General features: G+C 45.4%; 1 protein-coding gene and 1 non-coding gene across 3 annotated transcripts in view; one reads left to right on the top strand and one right to left on the bottom strand.

The window, feature by feature from the left end:
* B4galnt3 (beta-1,4-N-acetyl-galactosaminyl transferase 3) overlaps positions 1-26,781 on the top strand; it is a 99,995-nt gene that overhangs the window by 35,923 nt on the left and 37,291 nt on the right.
* Trnaa-agc80 (transfer RNA alanine (anticodon AGC) 80) lies at positions 4,171-4,243 on the bottom strand. The gene has a single exon. It is a non-coding gene; the product is annotated as a tRNA-Ala (tRNA).

Genomic DNA, 26,781 nt, shown 5'->3' with positions numbered 1-26,781 from the left:
TGTTTTTCAAGACTGAGTTTCTCCGTGCAGCCCTGGTTGTCTTGGAACTCATTCTGTAGGTGAACTCACAGAGCTCTGCCTGCCTTTGCCTCTGCCCCCTACCTCCGCCCAGTGCTGGCTTTTTAATTCCTTTCTTTCTTTTTTTTTTTTTTTTTTTTTTTTTTTTGGTTCTTTTTTTTTTTCCAGAGCTGGGGACGGAACCCAGGGCCTTGCGCTTCCTAGGTAAGCGCTCTACCACTGAGCTAAATCCCCAGCCCCTTTAATTCCTTTCTAATGCTCACACCCTGACTCTCCCTCCATTCTCTGTGCGTGTGCAGTCTTATAAGGAACGCAGTGTTATTGCTATGTCATGTCTGAACTATTTCGTCAGCTTTGAGGCAACTCGAGTTTTAATTTTCTTTCTTGAGTGAATTAATATCTAGTGAGTAATTAAAAGGATGGATAGGCATCAAGCTGAGCTCACCTAAAGAAAGGACCGCAAGTAGGGCATGATGGCATACACCTTATCCCTGGCGCTCAGGGGGCAGAGTTCAAAGCCAGCCTGGTCTACAGAGGGAGTTCCAAAAATGAAAGAACGAACGAAAGAAAGAAAGAAAGAAAGAAAGAAAGAAAGAAAGAAAGAAAGAGGAAAGAAAGAGGAAGGAAGGAAGAAAGAGAAAAGAACAGACAGACAGCAGTACAGTAGATCTCATGACACATCTTTTCTCCAGTCTTTGCCCCTGAACTATATGGCGCCGCTCCCCCAGCCCCAGATTAGAGAAAGTTTTCTTTTCCTCTCTTTTCTGGTTCTCTTTTCTAGTTCTTCTTTTTTGAGAACTGCTTTGAATAAACCCCAAATCAAGAACCAGCTCTTGTTGAGATCTGTATGGGGTAGCCGTTTGTGCCTTTGTTGGCCTGGCTTCTGCAAATGCAGGCCTTTCTCACTGCTTTGTCCTGTGTGGGGAGGGCTCCCACCACGTGAGGTGGTGTCTGCCTACCACACTTCTTTGTCACGGTGGGGAGTGTCTCAAAGACCCTTGTTTCGCATTACCCAGGCCCAGGATTCCTATCTTTAGGGAGATAGGGGTCTGAATAGGTCTGCCTCTCAAACTGTCCTCCACCTGAATTGATAGGAAGGGAACAAAGACCTAACAACAAAGCTGTATGGAGCCTGTGTGGGGTTTCCAACCTCTCCCACGAAGGGCCCAGATCAGACAAGTGGGAGCTCTGCCGAGGGCGCCTCAGCCATCTTTCTCTCTCTCCTTTCATTTGCATAGATTTGAGCCAGTTAAGCCTCAGCCCATGCTCTTCTTGGAAACCAGACTGTAGCTGGGCTCGTCTCTGTTTTTAATCTCTAAAACGCTACAGGTCGCAGCAGAGTAATCCCAGGGATACAGCCCGGAAAAATCCTGTGGTTCAGCTTTTAGAGACAGAACTATTCTGAATAGACCTGGCTGATTTATTATTGCGGAGGAAACTGCGACAGGTCCGTTAGCAGTGTGAGGTTTCATTCGTGTGTATTCAGTGTTGGAACACAGAGTGTTGGGTACATGGCTGTAATCCCAGCATGGGCAGGGCTGAGGCAGGAAGACTGTGGGGTGGATTTGAGGCTAGCCTGTGCTATGGAAAAGCACACACCAACGAATTAAAATACAGAGCACAGTATTTGCAGTGGTCCCTAAATGTCCTCATTTTTCCAAGTAAAACAAGAGCAGATCACAAAGCTAGACAATAAATAAGGAGGCCCTGAGCCTCCTGTCCTAGCCAAGCACTTTCTCAGTCTCAGTGATGATGGAACACAGCAGAATTTTCCAAGCTTGATTCTCCTGTATTTTTCTTTTCATTATGTTTCTTTTTTCTACTTAAAAACATTTTTGCTGGGTGATGGTGATGGTGATGGTGGTGGTGCACACCTTTAATCCTAGCCCTTGGGAGGCAGAGGCAGGTGGATCTCGGAGTTTGAGGGCAGCCTGTCCTACAGAGAGGAGAGAGAGAGAGAGTTCCAGGACAGCCAGGCTACACAGAGAGACTGCGTCTCAAAAAAAACAAACAAAATTAAAAAAAAATTAATTTGAGGCTAGGTATGATGGCACATACTGGTGACTCTAAGTACTCAGAGGCAGGAGGATTATAAATTCAAGGCCAACCTCAGCTATATAGTAAAACTATGTTTGAAAAAAAAAAAAACAAAAAACAAAAAAACTTCAAAGCTGGCTTAGCAGGACAGCGCTTGTGTGTGTGTGGTGACCTGAGTTTGATCAGGGTTCATGGTCGAAGGAAAGAGCTGACTTCCAAAACTTTTTCTCTGACAGTTGCATGCCTGTACTCATACATACATACATACATACATACATACATACATACATACGTGATGATTATAAAACAAAACCAAAACTGCTGGGCATTGAGGTGTAGGTTTGTAACCTCAGCTACTCAGGGTCGAGGCAAGAGGATCACAAGTTCAATATCTGCCTGGGCAACTTAGTGAGTGTCCATCCCACAGTAAAAGGCCTGCAGCTCCACTTCCAAAGCAAAACATGGCTCATGCTTTGGCTAAGTGATTAAGAGTGTTGGCTGCTGCTCTTCTAGAGGTCCTGAATTCAATTCCCAGCACCCACTTGGTGGCTCGCAACCATCCATAACTGTAGTCCGGGGGGATCTGATGTCCTCTTCTGATGTGCAGCATACATGTAGACAAAACGCCTATGTACATACAATACATAAGGAAATAAATCTTTCTTAAAAGTTTTGGATGTAAGCTTGGTCGTTCATATCTGTAGTACCAGCTATTCAGTAGCACGAGGCAGGGGGATTATGAGTTTGAGAACAGGCCTGGAGTATGGGAAGATATTAGGGTGTGAGCTTAGCATGGTAGTGGCTCTGGGTTCCAACCAGGAGTATTTGCATGAACACACACACACGCGCGTACACACACACACACACACACACACACAGAGTTTTTATTTAAAAGCATATACTACAAGAGTAAAAACAAAACCGATTGTCTGTCAGCACCCAGGCAGCAAGGTGGGTTACAGAGAAAGACCCACTCAAAATCAAACAAGCGGGGTTGGGGATTTAGCTCAGTGGTAGAGCGCTTGCCTAGCAAGCGCAAGGCCCTGGGTTCAGTCCCCATCTCCAAAAAAAAAAAAAAACCCAAAAAACCAAACAAGCAAAAAAATTCCAAACCATAGAAAAACCATAGAATGTAAAATTGGCTTTTCAGAGGTTTCATATATTTTTCTCCTGAATCTATCTCTCCTCTCTCCCTCTTTCCCTTGTTCCCTTCCTCCCTTTCTCCCTTTCTTTTTAAGAATGGGTCTTTCCTTGCCTCCCTGGCTGGCCTGGAACTCACTGTGTAGACCAGGCTGGCCTTCAGCTTCTGGTTATCTTCCTCTTTCTGTTCCTCACTGTTGAGATTACAAGTGTCTACCCACAGGTCTGGCTTTCAAATTCTCTATGCTTACACGAGATTTATATTACAGACATAGGTATTTTGAAATAAATGTAATCTTAGAGTAATTTCATGTTTCCCAGACTTTACAGAGATCTTACATATTATTTTTTGTTAGTAGAATGGAATTGTCACAATTGGTGGTCCAGTCCCAGGGCACTGACGTTAACTGACATCAGAGTAGGGATGCAGCCCAGGTGCTGGAGTGCTTGTTAAGATGCTCTGAGTTCCAGGTGGAACCCTGGTGGTGCACTCCTGTCCTCTCAGCAGTTCCGAGGCACAGACAGGAGGACCAGAAGTTCAAGGTCGGCTTCACCTAAGTTGGGAGCTGAAGCTAGCTGGGGATGTATGAGCTAGTGGGTGCTGCTTAAAAAAGAATGAAGCCCCCACTTCCTGTTTGTTTTGTTTCAAAGATGCTGGCAACTGAGGCCAGGCCCTCAAGCATGGAAAGCGAGGGCTCTACCACTCTACTACACCCAGCCGTATGCCTGTTTTTGTGTGGATAAGTGTTTTCCCTGCATTAGTGTCTTATACCATAGTGTGCCTGGTGCCTCAGAAGGCCAAAACGGGGTCATTAGAGCCCCTGGGACTGGAGTTACTACTTGTGGGTGCCGGGGCTTGAACCCATTTCTTCTACTGGAAGAAGATCCAATGCTCATAACCACTGAGCTATTCTCCAATCCCCATGTATTTTATTTTGATTTCTTTTCTTTTCTTTTCTTTTCTTTTTTTTTTTTTTTGGAGCTGGGGATCGAACCCAGGGCCTTGTGCTTGCTAGGCAAGCGCTCTACCACTGAGCTAAATCCCCAACCCCTTTGATTTCTTTTCTAATACCAGAATCGCCATCCGTCTAGCTATCAGGCTTCCTTGATGTTTCTCTTGGTTGTGACTTGTTTGTTTGTTTTTCAAGACAGGTTTTCCCTGTGTAACCCTGGCTGCCCTGTAACTTAGCAGCTGGTCATTATGTATACCAGGCTGACCTTGAACCCTTGATCCATCTGCCTATGTTTCCCGAGTTACTGGGATTAAAGGCATATACCATCACTGCCCTGCTAGATGTGACAGTTTTAATATTTCTTAGTAGCGTCACTTCCTCCATAGAGCTCCCCCATATAGCTATTTTGAACACCTCCTGGGTTTATGCATAAGATATATACTTGTGTGGTGCCTGTATGAACTTTGTGTGTACTGGTAGTCAAGCCCAGCCTCGTCTGCTGACGAGGCAAAGGCTCTACCCTGAGCCACACACCAGCTCCTTACACACTTTAAATAAGCGTCCATCTTGTACTGAGGGGCTCTCCTTCATCATCCCGGTGCCCCGGCAATAATCACAGTAATAAATCCTTTCTTTGAAACAGATGAGAACAACAACGACAATCTCTATTATAAAAATAACGCGGGCTGAGAGTCGTCTAGAGAGCGAGATGCTTCCTGCTGCTTCAGAGCTCCGAAGGGCAGGTAGAGCTGAGGTAGGTAGGGATAGCTGAGGTAGGTGACACCACTATAACTCAGGGAGAGAACCGCGTGGCCTGCAGTACTCTAGTCGCCGCTCTTCACCCCACAGAAGGACCTGTAAGACCGCGCATGGTGGAAACACCCAGGAAAACACTGGGCTTGTCCCAGGAAGTTCGGAATGAGAAAAGAACTTGGTCACTATGTGTCCACTTAACGAGGGACAGAGCTGTGATGTGCAGAGCGTTTCCCAGTGGTGGCAGTCAGGGTGCTCAAGGACTGCCGCTGAGGTGAAGCATGTGAGGAGAGGTCCTGGATTCAAACCCTAGTACTTTGTCCTCATAAAAGAAAACCTCTGGGGCCGGGCATGGTGGCTGGTACCTGACTTTAATCCCAGTGGAACCAGGCAGATCTTTATTGGGTTCCAGAAAAGCCTGGTCCATATGTGACTTTCAGACCAGCTGAGACCCTGAGGATGAGGGCAGGGAGGAATCTTCAGGTGGCCACCATCTATAATGAAGGGATCTTGGAAATGACCTGCCAGAGGTCCCCTCCCAGGAAGCAGGTTTTTCTCTTTGGTTGCCTCTTCTCTGTCTGCATCTCTGTGGCAACATCCAATTCCTCTTAGTTAAAGAAGATAAAGCTTCTAGACCCTATACATCCCATGTGACCACAGAAGGACCATTACATATTTTGAAGTCTTTTTTTAAAAAAAGATTTATTTATTTATTATACTTAATTACACTGTCACCGTCTTCAGACACACCAGAAGAGGGCATCAGACCCCATTACAGATGGTTGTGAGCCACCATGTGGTTGCTGGGATTTGAACTCAGGACCTCTGGAAGTGCAGTTGGTGCTCTTAACTGCTGAACCATCTCTCCAGCCCCCCATTACATATTTTGAAACAACTTCCTTTATAAATTTTATCTTGGGTTTAGGCATCTCTCCCTAGGAATTAGTCAGTGTCTCTGACCTAAGCTCTTTGATTAACCTCTAGCATTCTCCAAGGCCCTGAGGCCCCAAGGCCCAGGCTCACCCTCTCAGTCTTTCACTTTCTCCCTCTGACCTTTGACTCACAAAGGCCCAATAGCACCAGGACTCCTGCCCCACCCCATCCCCACCCCCCCCCAGACGACAGACAATGATTCCTTTTGGGATTGACCCTCCTAGACTTTAGACTTGAGAGCTAGACAGCTCTGCCAACAGAGGAAATCGATTCTCAGAGAAGAGTCAGGAAGCCACGGTCCTTCTCTTGAGTGTAGGACTGTTAGTCAACAGGGCAGGAGAGCTCAGGCCTCAAGAGCCTTGCTGGGCAGTTGTTGTGCTAAGGGGAGGTAGAACCTGGGTCAGATAATTTCTCTTACCCAGCGCATTTTCTGCCATGTCTTGCAGGTTTTCTCAGGAACACACCCGAGACACTGCTACCAGTACTTCAAAGATAATGGGTGGTTTGTCCTGAGGCCCCACTGACCATTGCCGTAACTGAGCCTGCCTCCCTTTTAGAACACACACCCCATTTCCAAGGGGGTGGTTAAGTTCATAGAACAAAAGGGCTGACAGCAGAGAAATACTTCGCAAGATGCAAATGCTTAATAATAAATGAGCATTAGAAGCCGGCCTCAGGCCCCTGTGTTTTAGGAAATCCATCTGCTGGAGTTGGGCGGGACTTATTTTTCAGGGCAGGAGAGACTTGAGGCAACACGGAATGGTGAATGGAGCAGCCTCCCGGGGGATTTAGATGGTATGGAAACCCAGATACAGAATTAGAGAAGAAACAACAGCTTTGCTCAGGGACTCTTCGCTCTCCCAAATGTTGATTTCATTGACCTAAGTCAAGCCTCTGCTCCTATGTGCTGGGACCTATTTTAAGAGAGTCATAAATACACAAACTCGGAAATGCCTGGTGGTGGGGTGGCGAGAGGATGTGGTTGCACTCCAGGACATCATCCGGCTCAAATCACACTCCCGCCCCTGGATTCCAGGCTCGCAGGAGGGATGGCACAGAGGTGATGTTTACAGAGGGGGGGGCAGGGGTGGAAGCTGACAGAAAGGGGGCCTAGGAACTTCTCCATCACATGGCTTCTTGCCTTTGTCACCCAGCACTGGAACTCCCCACTTTAGGCTCTGTTAGCCCTGCTGCTGTTTCCGGGGCCCGAGACCTGCTCAACACACCCACATTCCCTGGCCTGGCCTAGTGAGTCCAGTCCAGGGTTATTGAGTCAAAAACACCCCAGTCTTCAGCTTAGAGAATGACTGTAACCGTTTCCCTTATTTTTCAGGTAAGGCAAATGATGGGCCCTGGTTGCCTAGGCTGGCCAGGGCTTGCATCATCTCCAGAGCCTCTAACTCAAACCAGGTTTGGTCAGGGGTGGAGCACCATGAGAAGTAGCTTTGGGTGTTACTGGGTGGGGCTGAGATGTGGCGGGGATGGGTGGACCAGAGGGCTCTGGATAGCTTTGCACACTCAGCTGGTCTTGATCCCAGTGATGGAGTCCTGGCCTTGCATGTGAGGTCATGGGCTCCTTTGAAGTACCAGGAATTTGATATGGGTTTGCTCAGATGCAAAAGCCTGGGAAATAAGAAAGCTTTTGTGTCAATTCTTTGAGGAGGTAGTGTGGTCTTCCTTGGGGTGACACAACTTAGGGATGGAGTGGCAACCTCCCCCCATCCCTTGTCTCCACAGTCCTCCAGTTTCTTCCTACTGGGATCTGAGAAATGCTTGGGGAGGAGCTGTCACCTGAGCTGAGAGGGACACAAGCCCTTTCAAGAACTCACCAGTCTCTAGTGAGATGTTTACACCGGCTGATGCCCAAGGGTGCAGTGTGAGTCATTTAATCTAATTGGTTTAATAAGTAAGCCAATCTATGCACAAAGAGGAGGGGGCTGGGCATGAGAGGGAAGGGTTCGTTATCTGCAAATCCTAAGAGGTCAGCTTTGAAGAGAAACATGCTGCTGGCTTTCTAGGGATCTGTGACAATTCAACTGGAGGTGAGGATGCTTTGGGAGGCAGGGAGAATAGAGACCTAGAAGTCCTGCTGGCAAGAGAGGTCCCCAGTGCCCACCCTAAAAAGGAATCATTCATGGAAATATATAATATATAATATATAATATATAATATAATATATATATATTATATATTTCAGTAGGGGCTGAGGGTGTGGCTCAGTGCACAGGTAGAGCAACCCCTAGCACTGTGCCTCCTCCCCCCTCAAGAAAAGTACAATTCAGTGCAACCAGTATTTAATTTAAAAACTGTTTTTCTTTCTCAAAAGGAACCAGGTACACAGTAGAAATCACCCCATCTCTCTATTCCCCAGTACAGGCAACCTTTTTTTTTTTTTTTTTTTTTTAAATCTCCAAGAATTTGCCAATTCTGAACATTTCATACGAACGGCCCATGTAATGGGTGCCCCATTGTGTCTGGATTTTTCCTTTCGATTAGCAAGCAGTAGTATTTTCAGGTTTATTGATGCAGCGTGGGTCTGGGCAGTCCTCTCAGTATCCAGAGGAGATGGTTCTAGGCCCTGCTGTAACTTGAGGATCCCCAAATGCAGGGCTGCACAGTTTCTCACGTAAAGGATATAGTCTTTTCATACAACCTAGCAATCCTGTATACAAGCAGTCATTCTAGGTGGCTTGTGATATACGGTATAGCATGATGGTTATACTGTACTTTATATATATCCCATGCATTTATATTCAGTGTTTTGTTTTCTTTCCTTTCTCCCTTCCTTCCCCCACCCCCTTCTTCTTTTTGTGAGACGTGGTCTCATTTACCTGAGGTTAGCCTCAAACTCACAATGAAGCCCAAGGATAGCCTTGAGCTTTGATTCTCCTGCCTCTACTTCTGAGTGCTTAGATTACAGGATTTCCCGACATCCCTTCTGTATGGGTGCTAGGAGCTGAACCCAGGACTAAGGACTTGCTAAGTCAGCACTCTAACAGCTAATCTGCATCCCCAGCCCTTTTTGGTTTTGTCTTTTGAGCTATACATTTTTTTTCCTTTTATTTTGAGATAGGGTCTCACTAATGTTTTTCTGGCCGTCCTGGAACTCAATGTGTAACTCAGACTGGCATGGAACTCAGAAATCCGCCTTCCTTTGTCTCCCAGTGCTAGCATTGAAAGTGTGTGCTATTGCCCTGGTTCTGTTTTTGTTTTTTGAGACAGAGATTCCCTGTACAGTTTCAGCTACCTTGGGACTCACCCTGTAACCCAGGCTGACCCTGAACCCATGTTCTGATCCTATCTCACCTGTGTGTGTCCCAGTTGGCTTCATTAATTGCTGATGGGCATTTGGGTATTTACAGTTTGGGGCCATTAGGACTAACATTGCTGTGGCCGCCCCGCTGCCGCCGCCTCCTCCTCATCTTCCTCCTTCTCTTCTTCCTCCTTTTCTTCCTCCTCCTTCTCTTCCTCCTCCTCCTCCTTCTCTTCTTCCTCTTCTTCCTCCTCCTCCTCCTCCTTCTCTTCTTCCTCTTCTTCCTCCTCTTCCTCTTCCTCCTCTTCCTCTTCCTCCTCCTCCTCCTTCCTCCTCCTCCCCTTCTTCCTCCTCCCTTTTTTTTTTTTTGGTTGTTTTTGTTTTGTATTATATTGCTGGCCTAGAACTTGCTATAGACCAGGCTGACCTTGAACTCATGAACATCATGAACAGTCTTCCTACTTGTGCCTTCAGGATTTTGGCTATTTTTTGCTTATTTGTTTGTTTGTTTGTTTGTTTGAGAGTTCTAATTTCTTTATATCTTCACCAACTATATGTCATATATATAATACACACACACACACACACACACACACACATACATCGATGGGGAGGGCCCATCCTATTCTGGATAGGGACTTCCCTTAGACAAGTGGTCATGGATTCCAAGATTCCAAGGTTCTATAAGAAAATAGGCTGAGAAAGCCATGGGCAGTGACAGGAAGCAGCTCCCTTCTATGTTCTCTGCATCAGCTCCTACTTCCAGGGTCCTACCCTGTGTTTCTGCCCGATTTCCTTCCATGATGAACATGAAGCTTGAACCAAACATACCCTTTGTTCCCCAAGCTGCTTTTGGTCATGGTGTCTCTTCATAACAATAAAAGCTCAGTTTAACACACACACACACACACACACACACACACACACACACACACGGCTATCTGTGTTTTGAATATGTTCTAAATATTTTTATTCTATTTATTCATTGTGTATGTGTATGTATGGCTGTCAGTCATGGCATACACATGGAGGTCAGAGGACAACTTGTGGGAGTCAGTTCTCTTCTTCCACTATGGTGATTGAACTCAGGTTAACAGGCTTGGTGGTAAGTGCCTTGATCATCTGAGCCATTCTATCCTAAAAACCAGTGTAGATGATGATGAATTATTTCCATGTTTTGGGAAGCTAACATGTTAATGTCTATGCTTCAGTTCTAACACATGGGACCCAACAGTCTCATGTTGGATCTCAGGCTTGGAATCATAGCAGTTGCATATGTATGCATTGCCTGGAGACAGTTAAATGGCCATTGGCTGAGAGATAATCTGTTCAAATGTACCTTTAAACTTTGTTTCTCACCATTGGGGATTGAACCCAGGACTTTGCACGACACAGCAAGTGTTATGCTTCCTACGCTCAGTCTTGGGCAGCCAAGATCCATCCAGAACACTTGGCTATTCACAGGCTGAGAAACGGTAGCCTGAACAGGTCTCCCACAGACCATCAACTGTCCCTCACTCACCTCCTCAGTGCTGTACACAGAACCCCAGGTCTTATGCATGCTGAGCAAACATCCTACTTCTGGGGCATGTTCACAGCCCCAAAGACGATGGACTTGGCCTGTTGCCATTTACCTGATGCACATATTCAGGGGACCTGGGTTAGAAGCAAATATCAAGAGTTTGGTTTTTTGGGGTTGGGGATTTAGCTCAGTGGTAGAGCGCTTACCTAGGAAGCGCAAGGCCCTGGGTTCGGTCCCCAGCTCCGAAAAAAAGAACCCAAAAAAAAAAAAAAAAAAGAGTTTGGTTTTTCTAAGTTTGAGCTGCCTCAAAGATGCTCACATAGGGACTGGGTAAATTTAAAAGTACGTATAAGGAAAAGTCAGTGTAAGTATAAGGAAGTGGCAAATGGCACGTCATTTCTACAGGACCAGCAAATTAGGAGGGGAGCCCCAGGTAGAACAGTCCTTGCACTGGGTCAGCCACAAAGGCAAGTTAGTGGGGTTTGAGGCAGGAAAAAAAAAGGGCTTTTAGCAAAAAGACAGAGGAAGGATGTGTGAACACAAAAGGAGAAACGGACAGTAAAGGGTCCTGTCTTCTGCCTGGCTGATTTCTGTGCTCTGGGATTCAGAGGAGGCAGTGTTTTCATGCTAAATTTATTCCAGAAAAATACTTAATGGTTCTGGGCTGGGAGCTCTGTGTAGGGTAGGGGCAAGCCTCCAAGACTCAGAAATGCACCTACCTCAAAATACCTGTTTGGACCTTCTTCACAGTGAAGTCTTCCCTGACTTGCAGGGTTCCTTCTGTATCACTGTGTACCCTGTTGTCAGAAAACGACTCATCCTGGGGGCTGTGCGGAAAACACAGTTGGGAGGCAGGGCTGGCTCTGGAAATGCCATGCAGGGACTTGAGCTGTGACTTCCTGCTGCCTGGTCACTGCTTCTGTAGCTCCATCCTCCATAAATGAGGCACCATAAGACCAGCTTCTCAGAGTTGTGCTGAGGATTAACTGAGCAGCCCGTGGACTTTGAAACCACATAGTAGTTTGGATCTCCGTTCAGCCATTTGTGAGATCTGGAGCAAAGCCCGTAAGTTGTTTAAACCTCAGTCTTTTTTTTTTTTTTTTAAGTTTATCACTGCTCTATCTGCATGTATACCTGTGTGCCAGAAGAGGGCATTGGATCCCATTACAGATGGTTGTGATCCTCCATGTGGGTGCTGGGAATTGAACTCAGGACCTCTGGAAGAGCAGTCAGTGCTCTTAACCACTGAGCCATCTCTCCCGCCCTAAACCTCAGTCTTATCAAGAAAGTAGTACCTGCCTGCTTCTACACTGGGAATGAATGAATGAATGAATGAATGAATGAATGAATGAATGTGCCTGGCAGGGCATGGGCAATCAGTAAGCCACAGTCTGAGTACCAAATGGAGCCATCCAGCCTCATGTACCTTGAGCACATATTGGCTGAATTTGTTCAAGCCCCCCCCACCCCCCAGTGATGCAGTTGGAAGAAGAAATGATAACAGACTTCACAAATGGCAGATAGCTAAGAAGTAGTGGGCAGGGACTCAGTCCAGAACTCTCCCGGACTCTTAACTTGATTTGTTAATCCATGCTTGACCATCAGACAAAGCAGCTATACCCCCCACATGGTGCTTAGTAAATCTAGCCTGTTGACTGAATGTACCTTTCTTCTAAGCTTCTTTTAGAAGCTTTTATCTCCGCTCTGAGCTATTCTCTGCAACCATCAGAACTCTAATATACTGGTCCAAGAAGCCAACTCAAAGTAGGTAACAGACTGTGTAGTCTCTGCCTGAAAGCTGTATCTGTTTTTGTATAGTGGTGAACTCCGGGGAGACATAGCTCAGTGCTCCAACCAGCCCAAGGGGATAAATTTGCATCTTACCCAACAAATTGCCTACAAGAGACTCTTTGAAACATGGAAAAGGTATCCCCCTAAGACCCGGGAAGGCTACACAGTTAATCGCGTCCCAAGGGCTTTATGCATCACTAGGACACAGGCAGCAGTCAGAGATCATTAAACATCAAAGTTTTATGTTGAAGAAGGAAGAAAACAACAATGAAAGGTCCGGATTCTTAACCTTAATTGTCTTTACAAGTGCCCCAAGTAGGAGAAAGTTCCAGAGCCTCGTGAATAGCAGGTAGAGTGAGAGTGGATGAGATCCAACCGGCAATAACAAGGAAGAGTGGTACCTGGCGCAGAGGGAAAGACTCCCTCTTGCTTATCATCTTTCCCACAATGTCGTCAGCTCCTTTTCCAGAGCAGATTTTACTTCTCCTGCCTTTTCGGGGTAGGGAACCAGGGCAGTCTGACCTATTTCTGAGCAGTTCTGTCAGCCCATCTACTTAGATGCCCTTGGTTTTCTCTTTGGTTCCACTGCACCTGGCACCAGAGGTTCGTTAAACCAGTCAGACGCCGCCTTCCCATGAATGCCTGGGGTTGCTCAGGGCCAAGGTGAACAGAGCCGAGCTTTTCCAGCGGCTTCCTGCAGCCCTGGGATAGGCAACCCTGAGACATTCACTCTGGAAGTGCCTTCCGAGGTACCTGGTCGTCACTTTCCTGCTCCTTGCCTTGGAGTTCCATATTATCTCTCTCATAATATCCCTAGTCCCGGCTTTCCCTCCGTGCGCTGTGCCTGGAGCCACCCCCGGTGCAGGGAAAGAGAAGGGGTGGAGAAACCAGTCAGTTGTGGGGACTGTACATGGAGTAGAGAGTCTGAATGAGCTGTTTGTGCTTTTTCAGTCAACAACCTTATTGATACAGCTACAGATGGATCAGAGGTGTGTAGAGCTCAGCGCCAACAGTCATCCGAGGGAATTTAGCAACATCGCGAGGCTGAGGACCGCAGAGAGCTTTTGCAAGTGACCTTTGTTTGTTCCTTTGTTTGTTTGTTTGTCTATCTATTTATTTGAGACAAGGCTGAACCTGCAGGAGTCTCCCTGGTTTGGTATCCCACATGTGTGCTGGGATTGCTGAAAGCAATAATTGACTATCAATGTGACTCTTGGTCAGGGTTCCTAACGTTCCGTTGATGGTGTAAGAACACATCTTATCGTTAGCTAGTTAGTGTACACAATGGATCTCACTGCAGCCTTTTCAACTATACTTTGTACAGTCCACACGACCCTTTATTTTCCATCCCTTGGTTGTTAGGCTCCTCCCTCCCTCCTACACAGTCTCCTACTGTCATGTCACATGAGAAGAACATACATACATACATACATACATACATACACGCACATATAGAGAGACATATACATTAAACATATGAGAAAATATACAGTATTGATCTAATTTACCTTGTTTAATGTGAGGTCTCCAGGTCTATCCATTTTCCTGAAAATTACATAATAGTATTCTTCTTTGTGGCTTAATGAAACTCAATTGCATAACCACATAATTGCCTGTTTGTCTGTCTGCTCACCTGTTAATGGGCATCAGAGCTGATTACGCATCTTAACTGTTATGACTAGCTATGCAGGGAACATGGATGTTCAGTTCCCTCTGTTGAGCTGATTTGGATTCCTTCTGTTATAGACCAAGGAGTAACATGGCTGGATCATATGGTATTATCCATTATTTAGAAACAGGATCTCATTAAGTAGTCAAGGTTGGCTTCAAACTCACTGGAATCCTCCTGCCTCGGCCTCTGAAGTGCTCAGACGCCCGTATTGGCAGTTCTAGTGTTGATTTTTGGGCATCTCTGTAAGTGTTTTTTTTTTTTGTTTGTTTGTTTTTTTTTTTTCTTTCTTTTTTTCTTTTTTTCGGAGCTGGGGATCGAACCCAGGGCCTTGCACTTTCTAGGCAAGCCCTCTACCACTGAGCTAAATCCCCAACCCCTGTAAGTGGTTTTTTTTTTTTTTTTTTTTTTTTTTTGGTTCTTTTTTTCGGAGCTGGGGACCGAACCCAGGGCCTTGCGCTTCCTAGGTAAGCGCTCTACCACTGAGCTAAATCCCCAGCCCCCCTGTAAGTGGTTTTTGTAGTGGCTGCTCTAGCTCATATCCCATCGGGAATATTCTAAGGTTACTACCTGTTCCCAGAATCCTTACCAGCATTTGTTCAGATCGTATATCTTGGTTAGGGTTCAGAAAATATGGTTTGTAACACATTAAATGTTGTATGTCTTAATCAAATTATATATGGATATATATATACCTATATATACATATATATATATATATATATATGTAATAATATATAACCATTTGGCTTAGTGAAAATCTCACTTTTCTTTAGAGCCACAGAGATGAGTTTTGGGTGTTGTGTGTGTGTGTGTTTGTGTGTGTGTATGTGTGAGTGTATATGTGTGTGTGTGTGCATGTGTGTGTATGTGTGTTTGTGTGTGTGTGAGTGTGTATATGTATGTGTGTGTGTGTTTATGTGTATGTTTGATTATTATTGGTAATATCATTCGTTCTTCTTCATCATTATCTTTTTTTTGTTGTTGTTAGGTGTTTTTTGTTTGTTTGATTTTTGTCTTTGAGATAGGGTTTCTCTGTGTAGCCCTGGCTGTCCTGTCCCTCACTTTGTAGATCAGGCTGGCCTTAAATTCAGAGATCCGCCTGCCTCTGCCTCCCAAGTGCTGGGATTAAAGGTGTGCGTCAGCATGCCTGGCTAGGGCTAGTTATTTTTTGTCTGTAGAGAATATAAAACTGTTACTCGTTAGTTTAATCAGACATCTTGACTTTGTGAAGGTCAGAGCAGACCTGCAGAGGTCATTTTATGAAATTGAAAGTGGCATCTGGACCAAAGTAAAATAAAAACCAAGCTACAGCTCAAGGGACTGATTCTTCAAGTTGTAGAAAATTACATTTACTTATTGTTTATATTGTGTGTATGCTGAGAGAGGGGGGGGTGTTACAGGACAATTTGTGGGAGTCAGTTTTCTTCTACTGTGGGGATTCAGCTCAGGTCGTCTTCATCCCCTGCCCCCAAGGGACAGATACTGACTGAAGGCAGAGAGCACTGCTGAACTGTCTGTTTTCCTTCTCAGCTCCTTCCCAGTCCAAATCCTGTTCTCAAGCCTATTCGAAGTTGTTTATCTTACTGATTTAAAACGACTCTAGAGAGAGCCACTGAGTAAGTCAGGTAAGGGGGCTTACTGCTAAACCTAGTGACTTGAATTTCATCCCCTGGACCTATATGATAGAAGAGAGAGCTGACAGCAGAAAACTGTGTCCACACACAACACACAAAATAAAATAAAATATATATCTCCAGGACTGGCAGGATAGCTCAGTTGATAAGAGTTCTCGCTTGCATATATGAGGCCTTAGATTTCACTGGTAGCAACACAGATACATACAAAATAAATACTGCCTTTTTGTGATTCTAGGGATGGAATTTAGGGCTTTATGCATCCTACGTAAGTCACAACTATATATCAGCCCTTTATTCATTCTTTTAAAAATTGCTCCTTAACCTAAAGAAAGGATCTTTTTTTTCCCCCTTCTATGTGAAATGTTAGGAGATTAACGAGTGAAAGAAGTACTTAGTGGGCTTCTGTGCGTGTAAGTTATGGTTTTGAAAATTATGTAGGAAGATAATAAATGGTGTGCCAGTGAAGTCTAACGCCAGCTCTCGGCTCTCACCTTGCAGACTGCAGCCACAGGTCATGCCCAGCCTTGCTCCTGAGGACCTCAGAGCTGTCTTGTGGTTGCAGTGTCAGCTTTAGGACTGATCCAGACTGTCCCTACTAGGTTCTCAGATTCTCAGGGAAATGCATTCTCCAAGCGGCCTCTGTTGACTGTGACCTTCTTTCCACAAGAAGGCTTGTGTTCTCAGAGTCTAAGCCAGACAGACCCAGCAGACTCACAAACGAGGTAGCCTCACTTGTCAGCCGACGAGGGACGAGCTCTGAGCCACAACAGAGACCTGGATTTTTGCCGTGGGTCTTTCTCTGAACTTGTTTTGTGTCTCAGATAACGACACCTTAGGCTTCTAGCCTTTAGCTTTCTAGTGGAGACGGTATTTGAGCTTGTGGCAACGGTCTCTCAGTTTCCCTAGACTGCAACAAGCTGGGGTTTTTGGGTTTTTTTTGGGACAAAGTCTCTGTGTGTAGCCCTGGCTGTCTTGGAATACATAGACCAGACTGGCATCACACTCACGGAGTTCTGCCTGCCTCTGCCTACTGAGTGTACGCCACACAATGCAGGCTTGTGAAGTTCTCCTGTCATGTGTTGGGATTACAGGCAAGAGCCATGATGCCCAGCCATGATGCCCATTGGGTAGAAAGTCTAACCAATCACTTTTTCCGTGTCTTTTCAAGAAATACATTTAGAACACCATCTCTTTGTATAACCCAAGGAAAATAGTCTAATCAATTCTACCGTCTTCCAGATATTCTATAAAGTTTCTAGGTATTGTAGTGCTTGTGTCTTTGACACCTCTAACTATATCTACATTTGTGTACTTTAGCCTTAAAAATAGAATGATTCCCAGAAAAGATTCTCATTCTTTACAGATCAAGTCAGTTATGTACAGCTAATGGGTTCTTACAGGGAAGACCCCTGCCCACACCCCCAATCCCTTCACCTCCCACGCACTGTTACTTGAATGGAGTTGCAAGGTTCCCACGGGTAGGACTGAGGATTTGAATCCTAAGTAGACATCAGGGATGTTGAGATGAGATATTAAAGATTTTAGTAGGGGTTGGGGATTTAGCTCAGCGGTAGAGCGCTTGTCTAGAAAGCAAGCGCAAGGCCCTGGGTTCGGTCCCCAGCTCCGAAAAAAAAAAAAAAAAAGAAAAAAAAAAAAAGAAAGATTTTAGTAACTGCCTGGTTCTTAACCTTTCTGGGACCTGGTGGTGTGAGTCCCTATTTTATTTATGTTGTGGTCTTTTCCTCAATTTACCTTAAAAAAAGAAAGAACGGACGTAAGAAAAGAAAGAAAAATAGAAAGAGACAACAACAAAGGCAGGGTTTGTAGTTCTGACTGGGCAGAAATTCTCTGTATAGATCAGGTGGCCTCAAACCCTTCTTCAACTCCTGAGTTCTCCATAACCAGCTCCCAAAGTTACCTGTGGCTTAAGTGGAGGCAGATAGGCCTGTGGTTCTAGCCAGATCAAACCATATCAGAGGACTGGTTTTCCAGACTGTGTTTGGTTGCTGAGTTTTCACTGGTTGTACCACACACTACCAGTATGCATCTGGTGACATATGTCTTACCACAGGCGTTCAGAGAATCCAGAATGAGGCAGGTGGCACATGCCTGTATTCTTAGTACTCAGGAGGCTGAGACAAGAAGATTACAAGTTCCAGACCAGACTGACCCCATTACATTCACACATACACACACACACACACACACACACACACACACACACACACACACACACAGAATCATACCATATACACAGTCACACATATACACACAGTGATACCATATACATACTCACATGTATACACACACACACATACACACACATGCTCACATTCACACACAGTATATACAGTCACACCATATACACATATATACACACATGTACACACATACACACTTACACATATACACACTTACACACACATCTATATACACACATACATACTCTTACACAGACATACACACATACTCACACCTACTGACACACACACACACACACACACATACACACTAATCCACTGGTCTCTACCATGTTCATTGTGCTATTCCACTATCACTCCATGTAGCCACAATGTCAAATTGGACTAAAAGGTTCTAAATTGTTGCTCTGAAATACCTGCTTCAGGGAGGAGAGACAGCTAACAGTTCCTACACCTACTTCCTGAGCTGCGGATTGTAAGGGGCCAGAAAGTTTTAAGCACTCTTGGAAGCCAAGATGTATTGAAATTGCTGTTTTCATACTGCCTTGTGTACTAGAACATCAGTATTCCTGGGAAACCCAGGCCTCTTATGACTTCTCTTCCTGTTATACACGGGAGTGATTCAATCTGATTATACCAATATATACCACTCTTTTTCCAAGCCAGGGCTCCCCAGACTGTATGCATCCTCGGTGAAACTGAAGTTTTACTACCATATTTATTCTGCTGATATAGCGGCCTGGTCCCTCTGGTCTTCAGTACCTGCTGGACTTTTGTTTTCTTATTTTATTTACTTATTTATTTAGTTTTTGCAGTTCCATAGTGTGGCTTTCTGGAAAAGTGAGAGCAGAGTCTCACAGAGATACATGTATCCCTATCAGAGTCTCCTCCTACCTCTCCCCTGCCCCAGTATTCTAGGGGTAGAAACAACCCAACACTTGATATATACCCATATACAATGGAATATTGCTCAACCTTAAATGAAAGGCATTTTGACACACGGTGCAATATGGTTGAACTATGAAATAATGTTATAATTATGAAATTAGCTAAATATGTAAGAACAAATATTATATGATTCCATGTATGATTCGTAAATTTATAAATGTCAGAATTCAGAGAAAGGAGCATAGTGGTCCCCAGGGGCTGGGAGCAAAGGAAATAGATGTTGCTTCATGTAGACAGTTTCAGTTGGGAATGGTGAAAGCATTGTAGGAGGATGGCTTACAGCAGTGTACATGTGCTTGCGGCCATGGAACTGTGTACTTAAAAACGGTTGGAGGGTGACAGCCAGGCAGTGGTGCCGCATGCCTTTGATCTCAGCACTCTGGAGGCAGAGGCAGGCAGATCTCTGTGAGTTCAAGCCCAGACTGGTGTGTGGAGTGAGTTCCAGGACAACCAGAGCTACTCAGAAAAAAGAACTGTCTTGAAGAATTCAAAAAGAAAAAAGAAAGAAAAGAAAAAGATGGAGTATTCTGACAGTATAGCTCATGGAAGGACACTTGCAGACTTGTATAGAAAACGATAAATTTAGCCTTGTAGTAGTGACACATGCCTTTATTCCCAGCAATCAGGGGTAGAGGGAAGATCTCTGAGTTTAAGGCTATCCTGGTCTACAGAGTGACTTCCAGACAGACAGGGCTACAGAAAGAAACTCTGTCTCAATCCCTCCACTGTCCTCCCCCCAAAAGATAAATTTATGTTATTTGTTCTGTTGGACTTTGCATTGCTATATCAAAATGCCTGGCAGAAATAACTTAATGGGGGAGGCGTGCTGTGCTTCACTCGTGTTTTCAGAGGGTCCGGTGCATCAGGACGGGGTGGGGGGAGTACAGAAAATGGCCCCCAGCAAGATAGATAGACACGCCCACTTCTCGCAGCTTCTTCATGCAGCTCTGAGCTCCCTATCTGAAGATCCACCTTCCACCATCTGCGGCTTCCAAGAGTCTATTCAGAATTAGCTCTATCAGTCGATTGAAAAATGTATTAGGTCAGAGACTTCATGCCAGTCATCGTAGGGAACACCTTAGAGACTCACGTAGAGGTACTCAGCCAAACTCCTAGGTGCCTCACCTACCGAGTTGTTAGTCAGGATTAGTCTGTGTTATATGTATTTTCAACACATATACACATCTCATAGTTACATTTAGAAAGGAAGAGGAAGGCTAGATCCGTGCCTTTGGGGGCCAGCCTGGTCTACAGAGCGAGCACGTCAGGCCCGTCAGAGCTAGATAGTGAGAGGACAGAGGTAAGGAGTGTGGGGGTAAGAGAGAGGAAGGGGAAAAAGGAAATGGTGACTACCCTTGGGTTGTGACTTTGATATCTCTGTCGCAGTGAGTGTTCACAGGGTGCTGGGACAGCCTGCAACTGGTTGTCAGTTTCTCAGAACGTCAGGGTCAGTACATGTCACTTCATCCAGGCCCAGCCCAGAACTGTGAGGAGACACCACCTGTGAAGTAACTCTTCCAGCTCTTCACAACACCCACTCTTTATCATTCACTCATTCACAGCTTCAGGTGCTTGCTGGATGCAGCAGAAATCTAATGAAAGAGAGAGAGAGAGAGAGAGAGAGAGAGAGACTTTTGCACAGGGCTGATTTTCAGGACTTCCCTGGACTGGCCTAGGTGCAGCTAAGTGTTGAGATGGCCTTCTGTGCCTTGGGCTAAGAATCAAAGATTGACTTGGTCCTTCACTGGCTCCCCTTGCAGATTAGACATTCGGTGGACTTGCCTTTAGGACCTGGTGCCCCTATCAAAGAAATAGAAAAGGTTCATGGCATTTGGATGAACATAAAACAAACCAAGAGTGTGGAGCGGTGACTCTGGGATGAGGACCTGACCTTGTGGTCTAGCCCTCTGTGCTCAGTGCATCCAAGCCCGCAGTTTCGCTTAAACGACCTTTTGTGGGAAGGAAAAGGGACAATCGAAACTTCACAGTAACGGAGGTGGCTCTGGCTGGCTTGAACTCCATGTAGACCAGGTGGCCTTTGTCTTCCGAGTGCTGGGATTAAAGTGCTGGGATGTGCCACCACACCTGACTCCAGTAGTCTTCTTACTGTCTTGTGTCCCCTCCCTCTCCTTCCCAGGAACAGGTTACAGCAACCTCATTTGGTGAGTCACTTTCCTTAGACCGCGCAGGTCCAGCAGCTGGCACACTCATCAGATTGTTTTCCAGCAAGATGCAGAAAAGAGGCCCAGACTGCTGAGAAGAGAGTATTTCTCGTTCCGTGGCTCCATGGTAGATCTGATAGATCGCTTTCCTGGCTCGCTCGCTCAGGCCCTAAGTTGGATCCCCCACACTGCAAACGTGGGTGTGGGGTGTGGGGTGTGGGTACCGTGAAAGCAGATATCAAGTGTAATCGGCTGGGAGGCCAAGGCTCCCAGTTGTTGGACCAAACCAAAGCCCTGTGGAGCCCAAGAAAATGTCCTTGGCTTCCAGGATTCTTTGTTTACCTTGGATCCTGTTGTCTTTTTGTACATCAGACAGAAGGGCCTGTGTAAGATTCTCCTGAAGCGGTCTTTTTGAAGAGCAGGCAATTTCTCTATTATGCCGTTTGCAGAGGCTGTGAGGAGTTCAGTGGGGAATTTGTTAACATCGAGTGATGTCTGTGGAGGTGAAATGAGACAATGCGTGTCAAAAACTTGTAGCAGAGACTAGCCCAGGGGTTGTCTGTGTGTGAAGCACACACCAACCCATTAGTGGGTGGAATGGGGTAATGCATGGAAGAGAAGTTTCTGAAAAGACCCCTCCTAGGTCTGTGTTGGCATTTTACTGAAATCATCCCCAAAGGCCGGCCTCTTGTCATTAACAGTTAATTGTTAAGTATTTCCTGCTTGTCCTCGACTGTCTTTTAAAAAAATTACTTAAGATGCAGTCTTGGGCAGCTGGGGATTTAGCTCAGTGGTAGAGGGCTTGCCTAGCAAGCGCAAGGCCCTGGGTTCGGTCCCCAGCTCCGAAAAAAAGAAAAGAAAAAAAAATTTTAGAAGATGCAGTCTTGGCCTCCTGTGTGTGGTTGTGATGCAGGGTGCCGCCGTGCTCAGTTTCCCTCCTTTTCCCGAAGTGACTAGCTCACACTCTCGCTAGCTCTTCACAGACACACTCCTCTCTGTTCCCCTCGCCGTGTCTTCCCAGACCTCAGAGGACGATGGTTTGGTTTTATTTGTTTTTATCCTGGCTCCCACTTTTTTTCCTGTCAATGATGCTTCTGTCTCTGCAGGTCCTCCAACAATAGAAACCATTTTCTCTCAGTCAGGAGAAAGAACCTCTGTTTCTGCTTTTTAACCTGGGAAGAGACCCAAGGGAGAGTCTAGGGCTTTAAGACTGTGTTTGTTTTTGGAAGATTTATTTTTGTTTTATGTGCATGAGTGTTTAGCCTGCATGTGTGTCTTTGTGTCATGTGTGAGCAGTGCCCACAAGGGCTAGAAGAGGGCATCAGAACTCTTGGAACTGAAATTACACATGGTTGTAAGGTACCCTATTGGGTACTGGGAGCGGAACCCAGGTCCTCTGTAAGAGCATCTAGTGCTCTTGGCAATTGAGCCGGCTCCCCAGTCCTATTTTTATTTTTTAAATTATGTGCATCCCTGAGTATAGATGTGGGGCGAGTATGGGTGCTTATGGAGGCTAAAGGTATCGGATCTCTGAGAGTTAAAGGTGTGGTGGGCCATCCAGTGTGGGTGCTAGGAACCAAACTGGGTCCTCTGAAAGAACAGGATGTGCTTTTAACTGATGAGCCATCTCTCCAGCCCCGGAGCCCAGGCTTTTGAGAAACCACTAAGGTTCTGTCTTACACCCTCCAGTGCCTCTGTGGGCAACATTAAACTTTCAGCTGAGGTCTTAGGACTATTCTTGCTGAAACTCCTCCCTGGCTGTTACTCAGAGTCAGTGACTTCCTGTGTTGTTGCTTCTCCTAGATTCTCGGTCCATAAAGACAAGTTTCCTAATCACAGAGAATTTGCTCAGAGTCTTGCCTGACATTTCTGAGTCTTTGAAAGGAGAAAATCCCCGAACAACATCATGTCGTCAGCATCCAGTAAGCCCAGCCTGCTGTGTCTGCCTGTTTGCATCCAGTAGAACTGGCTGGCACTTGCCCTGCGTGTGGACGCAAGTGTGAGGACCGCCTAGGCCATCTCCAAGTTCTTGGGAAAGTGGGTCCTTTCTGTAACCACGGGACAGGAAGAGCTAAGTGTCTGAGCTTGTCTCTCCACCCCAACTGTTGGTGGGGCATGCGCTCAGTGTATACCTGGTGCTCAGTAAAGGCCTGATGGTCACCAGTCCTTCTGCTCCCTTCCCCCAGTCTGATCGATTATTCTGCATGTTAGACAAATCTGATCGATTATTCTGAATGTTAGGCAAATGCCCTACTACTGCAGCTCTGAGCTCCCTATCTGAAAGACCCCCAGGGAGGCAAGGGGTGGTCCCATGTTTTCCTTGAAGAGTCTCTTTGCCCCGTTTCATAGGAAGACAGACAGACCTAGTGGGTTCAGAAAAGCAGGCCTGACCAGATGGTCTAGAAAGAACTTAAGTGGCTCTTGCCTATGTGTCCTTGAGGCTTCAAGTGCAAGCTATGGGCCAGTCTTCAGTTCTGGACTCTCAGCTCCAGGTTTTCCTAGAGGGTCTTAAGTTCACACTCTCCTTGCATGGGACTGTAACTGTCATAGAAGTGACCTGTAAATGGACCCTGAGTTATGGTTTTTGGTTTTTTCAACAATGATGGTGACAATGGTGATAGCCTTAAGGTGACTTGGGCTGGGCCTTATGTTCTAGAGTCTATGCTGATCATCACTGGTGCTTAGAGAATGGAAACTTACTGAGCTCAGCTATATCCAAGCAGAACCTGTATTTCCAGGGTGCAGCAGCAAATAGGAAGCGTGTTGAGCTTCTTTCTGTCTTTTCTCCTCATCTGCTTCCTTGGCTTTGTCATCTTTCTGGATGTTTGTGTGAGCAGGATGCCCTACAATGACTGTAGGGCAGGTGCATTCCTGGCACTGGCTCAGATGCCCTCTTTTGGGTAGCAGTAGGTGATGTTCCCAAGTCACTGGCTTGCAAGCCTCAGCTTGCCTGCAGCCACCACCATCCCTGTAGTTCAGGTGCTAGCCTGGTAGAAGACACAGTGCAGCTGACTGCACTTCAGGGCTCTGGGTCTGGCTGAGAGCAGGCTTGGGGCCTGTCAGAGAGGGGAGCTCCCGAGAGCCCTACCTGTGTTTTTCTGTTCGTGAGTAGGAGCCAGGGAAACCATAGGACTCCACCTTTCTATTCTTCTCAGACCTTTCCTCCTCCGGATGAGCTAAGCGGCCACAGTGATCCCCAGTGTGGAGAAAGAGAAGGTGCTAAATGTTCTCGTCTGGTTCTCTGGCTAGTTGAAGTAGTAGGTGATGGGATTGTACATTTGGGGCTCCATTCTCCCCTCTGCATTTCTTTGGCTCTTACAGAGAGAAGATAGATAACTAGTGACCAAATCAGAAAGAGAAAGGAAATGGTCTGGTGGTGTGTCTGGAGTGTGTGTGTGTGTGTGTGTGTGTGTGTGTGTGTGTGTATGTACACGTATGTGTGTGCACATGGGTGGTATCAGAAGGTAGTTTGGAGATGATAGGAGAATAGGATGGTCTGGTGTGCATGTGTGTGTTGTGTGTGTATATATGATGTGTGTGTGGTGTGTACATATGTGTGGTGTGTGTTAAGTGTGTACATGTGTGTGGCATGTGTGTATGTGGTATGTGTATGTGATGTTCGTGTATATATGTGTGTGGGTACATGTGTGTGTGGTGTGTATGCATGTGGTATCAATAGAAGGTAGTTTGGAGACAGTAGAACAGGGATGGGATGGTAAGTGAATGCTACTAAGGGATAAGGATGGAGGTGAAAACTCAGGACCTTGAGTGGGGAATAATACAGTTAAGAACACAGCCTTTCGTCCTGGGTCCATATCTCAGCTCAGTCACTTACTGTCTCTGTGGCTTTTGGGAAGATCAGACAAAACCAACCAACCAACCAGCAACAAACCCTGTAAGCCTTATTTTCCCACAGGAGTAATCTGGACCGTGGGTGTAACACAGCCAGTAGAACACTTGTCAAGCATGGACGAAGCCCTGGGTTCAGTTCTCAGTACTGCATAAGCTAGGTGTGGTGCTGTGTGACTGCAACGAGGAAAAAAAGGCTAAAATAAAAAAATATTGTATAACATGTAATTTAAAGGGATGAATAACAATATGTATGCACGTATGTATATACATATGTATGTATATATGTATGTATGTTATATATTTAAAAATATGAAAATAAGGTTGAAAGAAAGCTTTCAGTGGGAGAGAGAGGATGGTGAGAGAGGGTTACAGGAGGTGAAAGGGAAATGACCAACATTCAGTGTATATCTATATATGAGCCCATCTAAGAATAAAAGCTGTATACATATTCAGTGTGTGTGTGTGTGTGTGTGTGTGTGTGTGTGTGTGAATGAAACTGTCAAAGAAAATCTAAACAACCAAAAGTATCAAACTTAGGGAAAGAGATTGTTTAGAGACTGTAAAAATTTTTTGAAAGATATTTCTGGGTTTATAATCCAGTTAAGCCTGGTTCTGCTAGGCCCATACCTTTCTCTTACCCAGGAGGAAAGGCTAAGCCAATGTTAATTATACTTAGGCCGTTCTTGCTAAAACTGCAGTTCACTTGCTCCGGGGTCTTTGTGCTCTACCATGTCAGGTTGTTTTCTTTAAATTGTATGTATTTGTTTATTGAGATCTATTTATTTTTATGCTATGTGTGTGAGTGTTTTGCCCGTGTATATGTCTGTGCACCACCTGTGTGCTTGGTGCTCACAGAGGCCAGAAGAGGGATCAGACCCTCTGACCTGACAGATGGTTGTGAGCCACTGTGCATGTGGTGCTAGGAATTGAACCTGTGTCCTCTAAAACAGCAGGCAGTGCTCTTCACCACTGAGCCGTCTCTCTAGCAGCACCTCATAGATTATTAACCTTTCCAAAAGAGGATTGCTTATATGGCTTACTTGTTTTTGTATTAGAAATTACAAGTACATTTTTAAAAATAAAGAAAAACAGAGTAATCTATATTTAAGTTAACATAAATATAGCAAACCCTCTGTACAAATAGTCATGTCTATATGTGTGTATGTATATGTATGTGTGTACATGTGTGTGTATGTGTGTATATGTGTGTGTATGTATGTATATATATGTGTGTATATGTGTGTATGTATGTGTATATATGTGTGTATATATGTGTGTATGTATGTATATGTGTGCATGTATAGGCATGTGTGTATATATGTGTGTGTATATGTGTGTATGTGTGTATATATGTGGGTGTGTATATGCGTGTGTCTATATATGTGTGTGTATGTGTATATGTGCGTGTGTATGAACTCATACATGTACATTGTTAATGGTTATCGTAATAATAATTTTTATTGCATCAAGTTCCCTGGGGCATCAGCAACTAGGAGAGACTTCATCGCACTCTCTGGCATCAGAGCCTTAGGCATGCCCTGAAGACCATGTCTGTCCCGTTAACTCTACCCCCACCCCCCATGACAGGTCCTCCATTTTGTCTTTGCCTGTCTGTGATATGCTGCTTCCATTTTCTGATCTGTGCCCTGCTGGCTTTAAGCCACAGTTGCTTTGTCCTGCCAAAGACACCAACTCCTCAGGCTCTCTTCTCCACTTCTTCCCAGGGACAGAACCTCTTCATCCTGCAACTCAGGGCTGGTCTCTGGCTCTTGTAAATCTGTGTGCTGGGGGCCCCTCGTCATGGCCTCTTGTCTCCTTGGCAGTCTCCTGACTTCCACTGGGACAAGGATTCTCCCTCCTCAGCACCGTCTTTTCTTTGCTCATTTTTAGGCCCTAGAGAGTGAATTTC

This window comes from Rattus norvegicus, chromosome 4 (assembly GCF_036323735.1).
Source record: "Rattus norvegicus strain BN/NHsdMcwi chromosome 4, GRCr8, whole genome shotgun sequence".
In the NCBI taxonomy this organism is placed as follows: domain Eukaryota; kingdom Metazoa; phylum Chordata; class Mammalia; order Rodentia; family Muridae; genus Rattus; species Rattus norvegicus.
The sequence above is the reverse complement of the archived record's forward strand: the minus strand, read 5'-3'. Positions and strand labels throughout refer to the sequence as shown.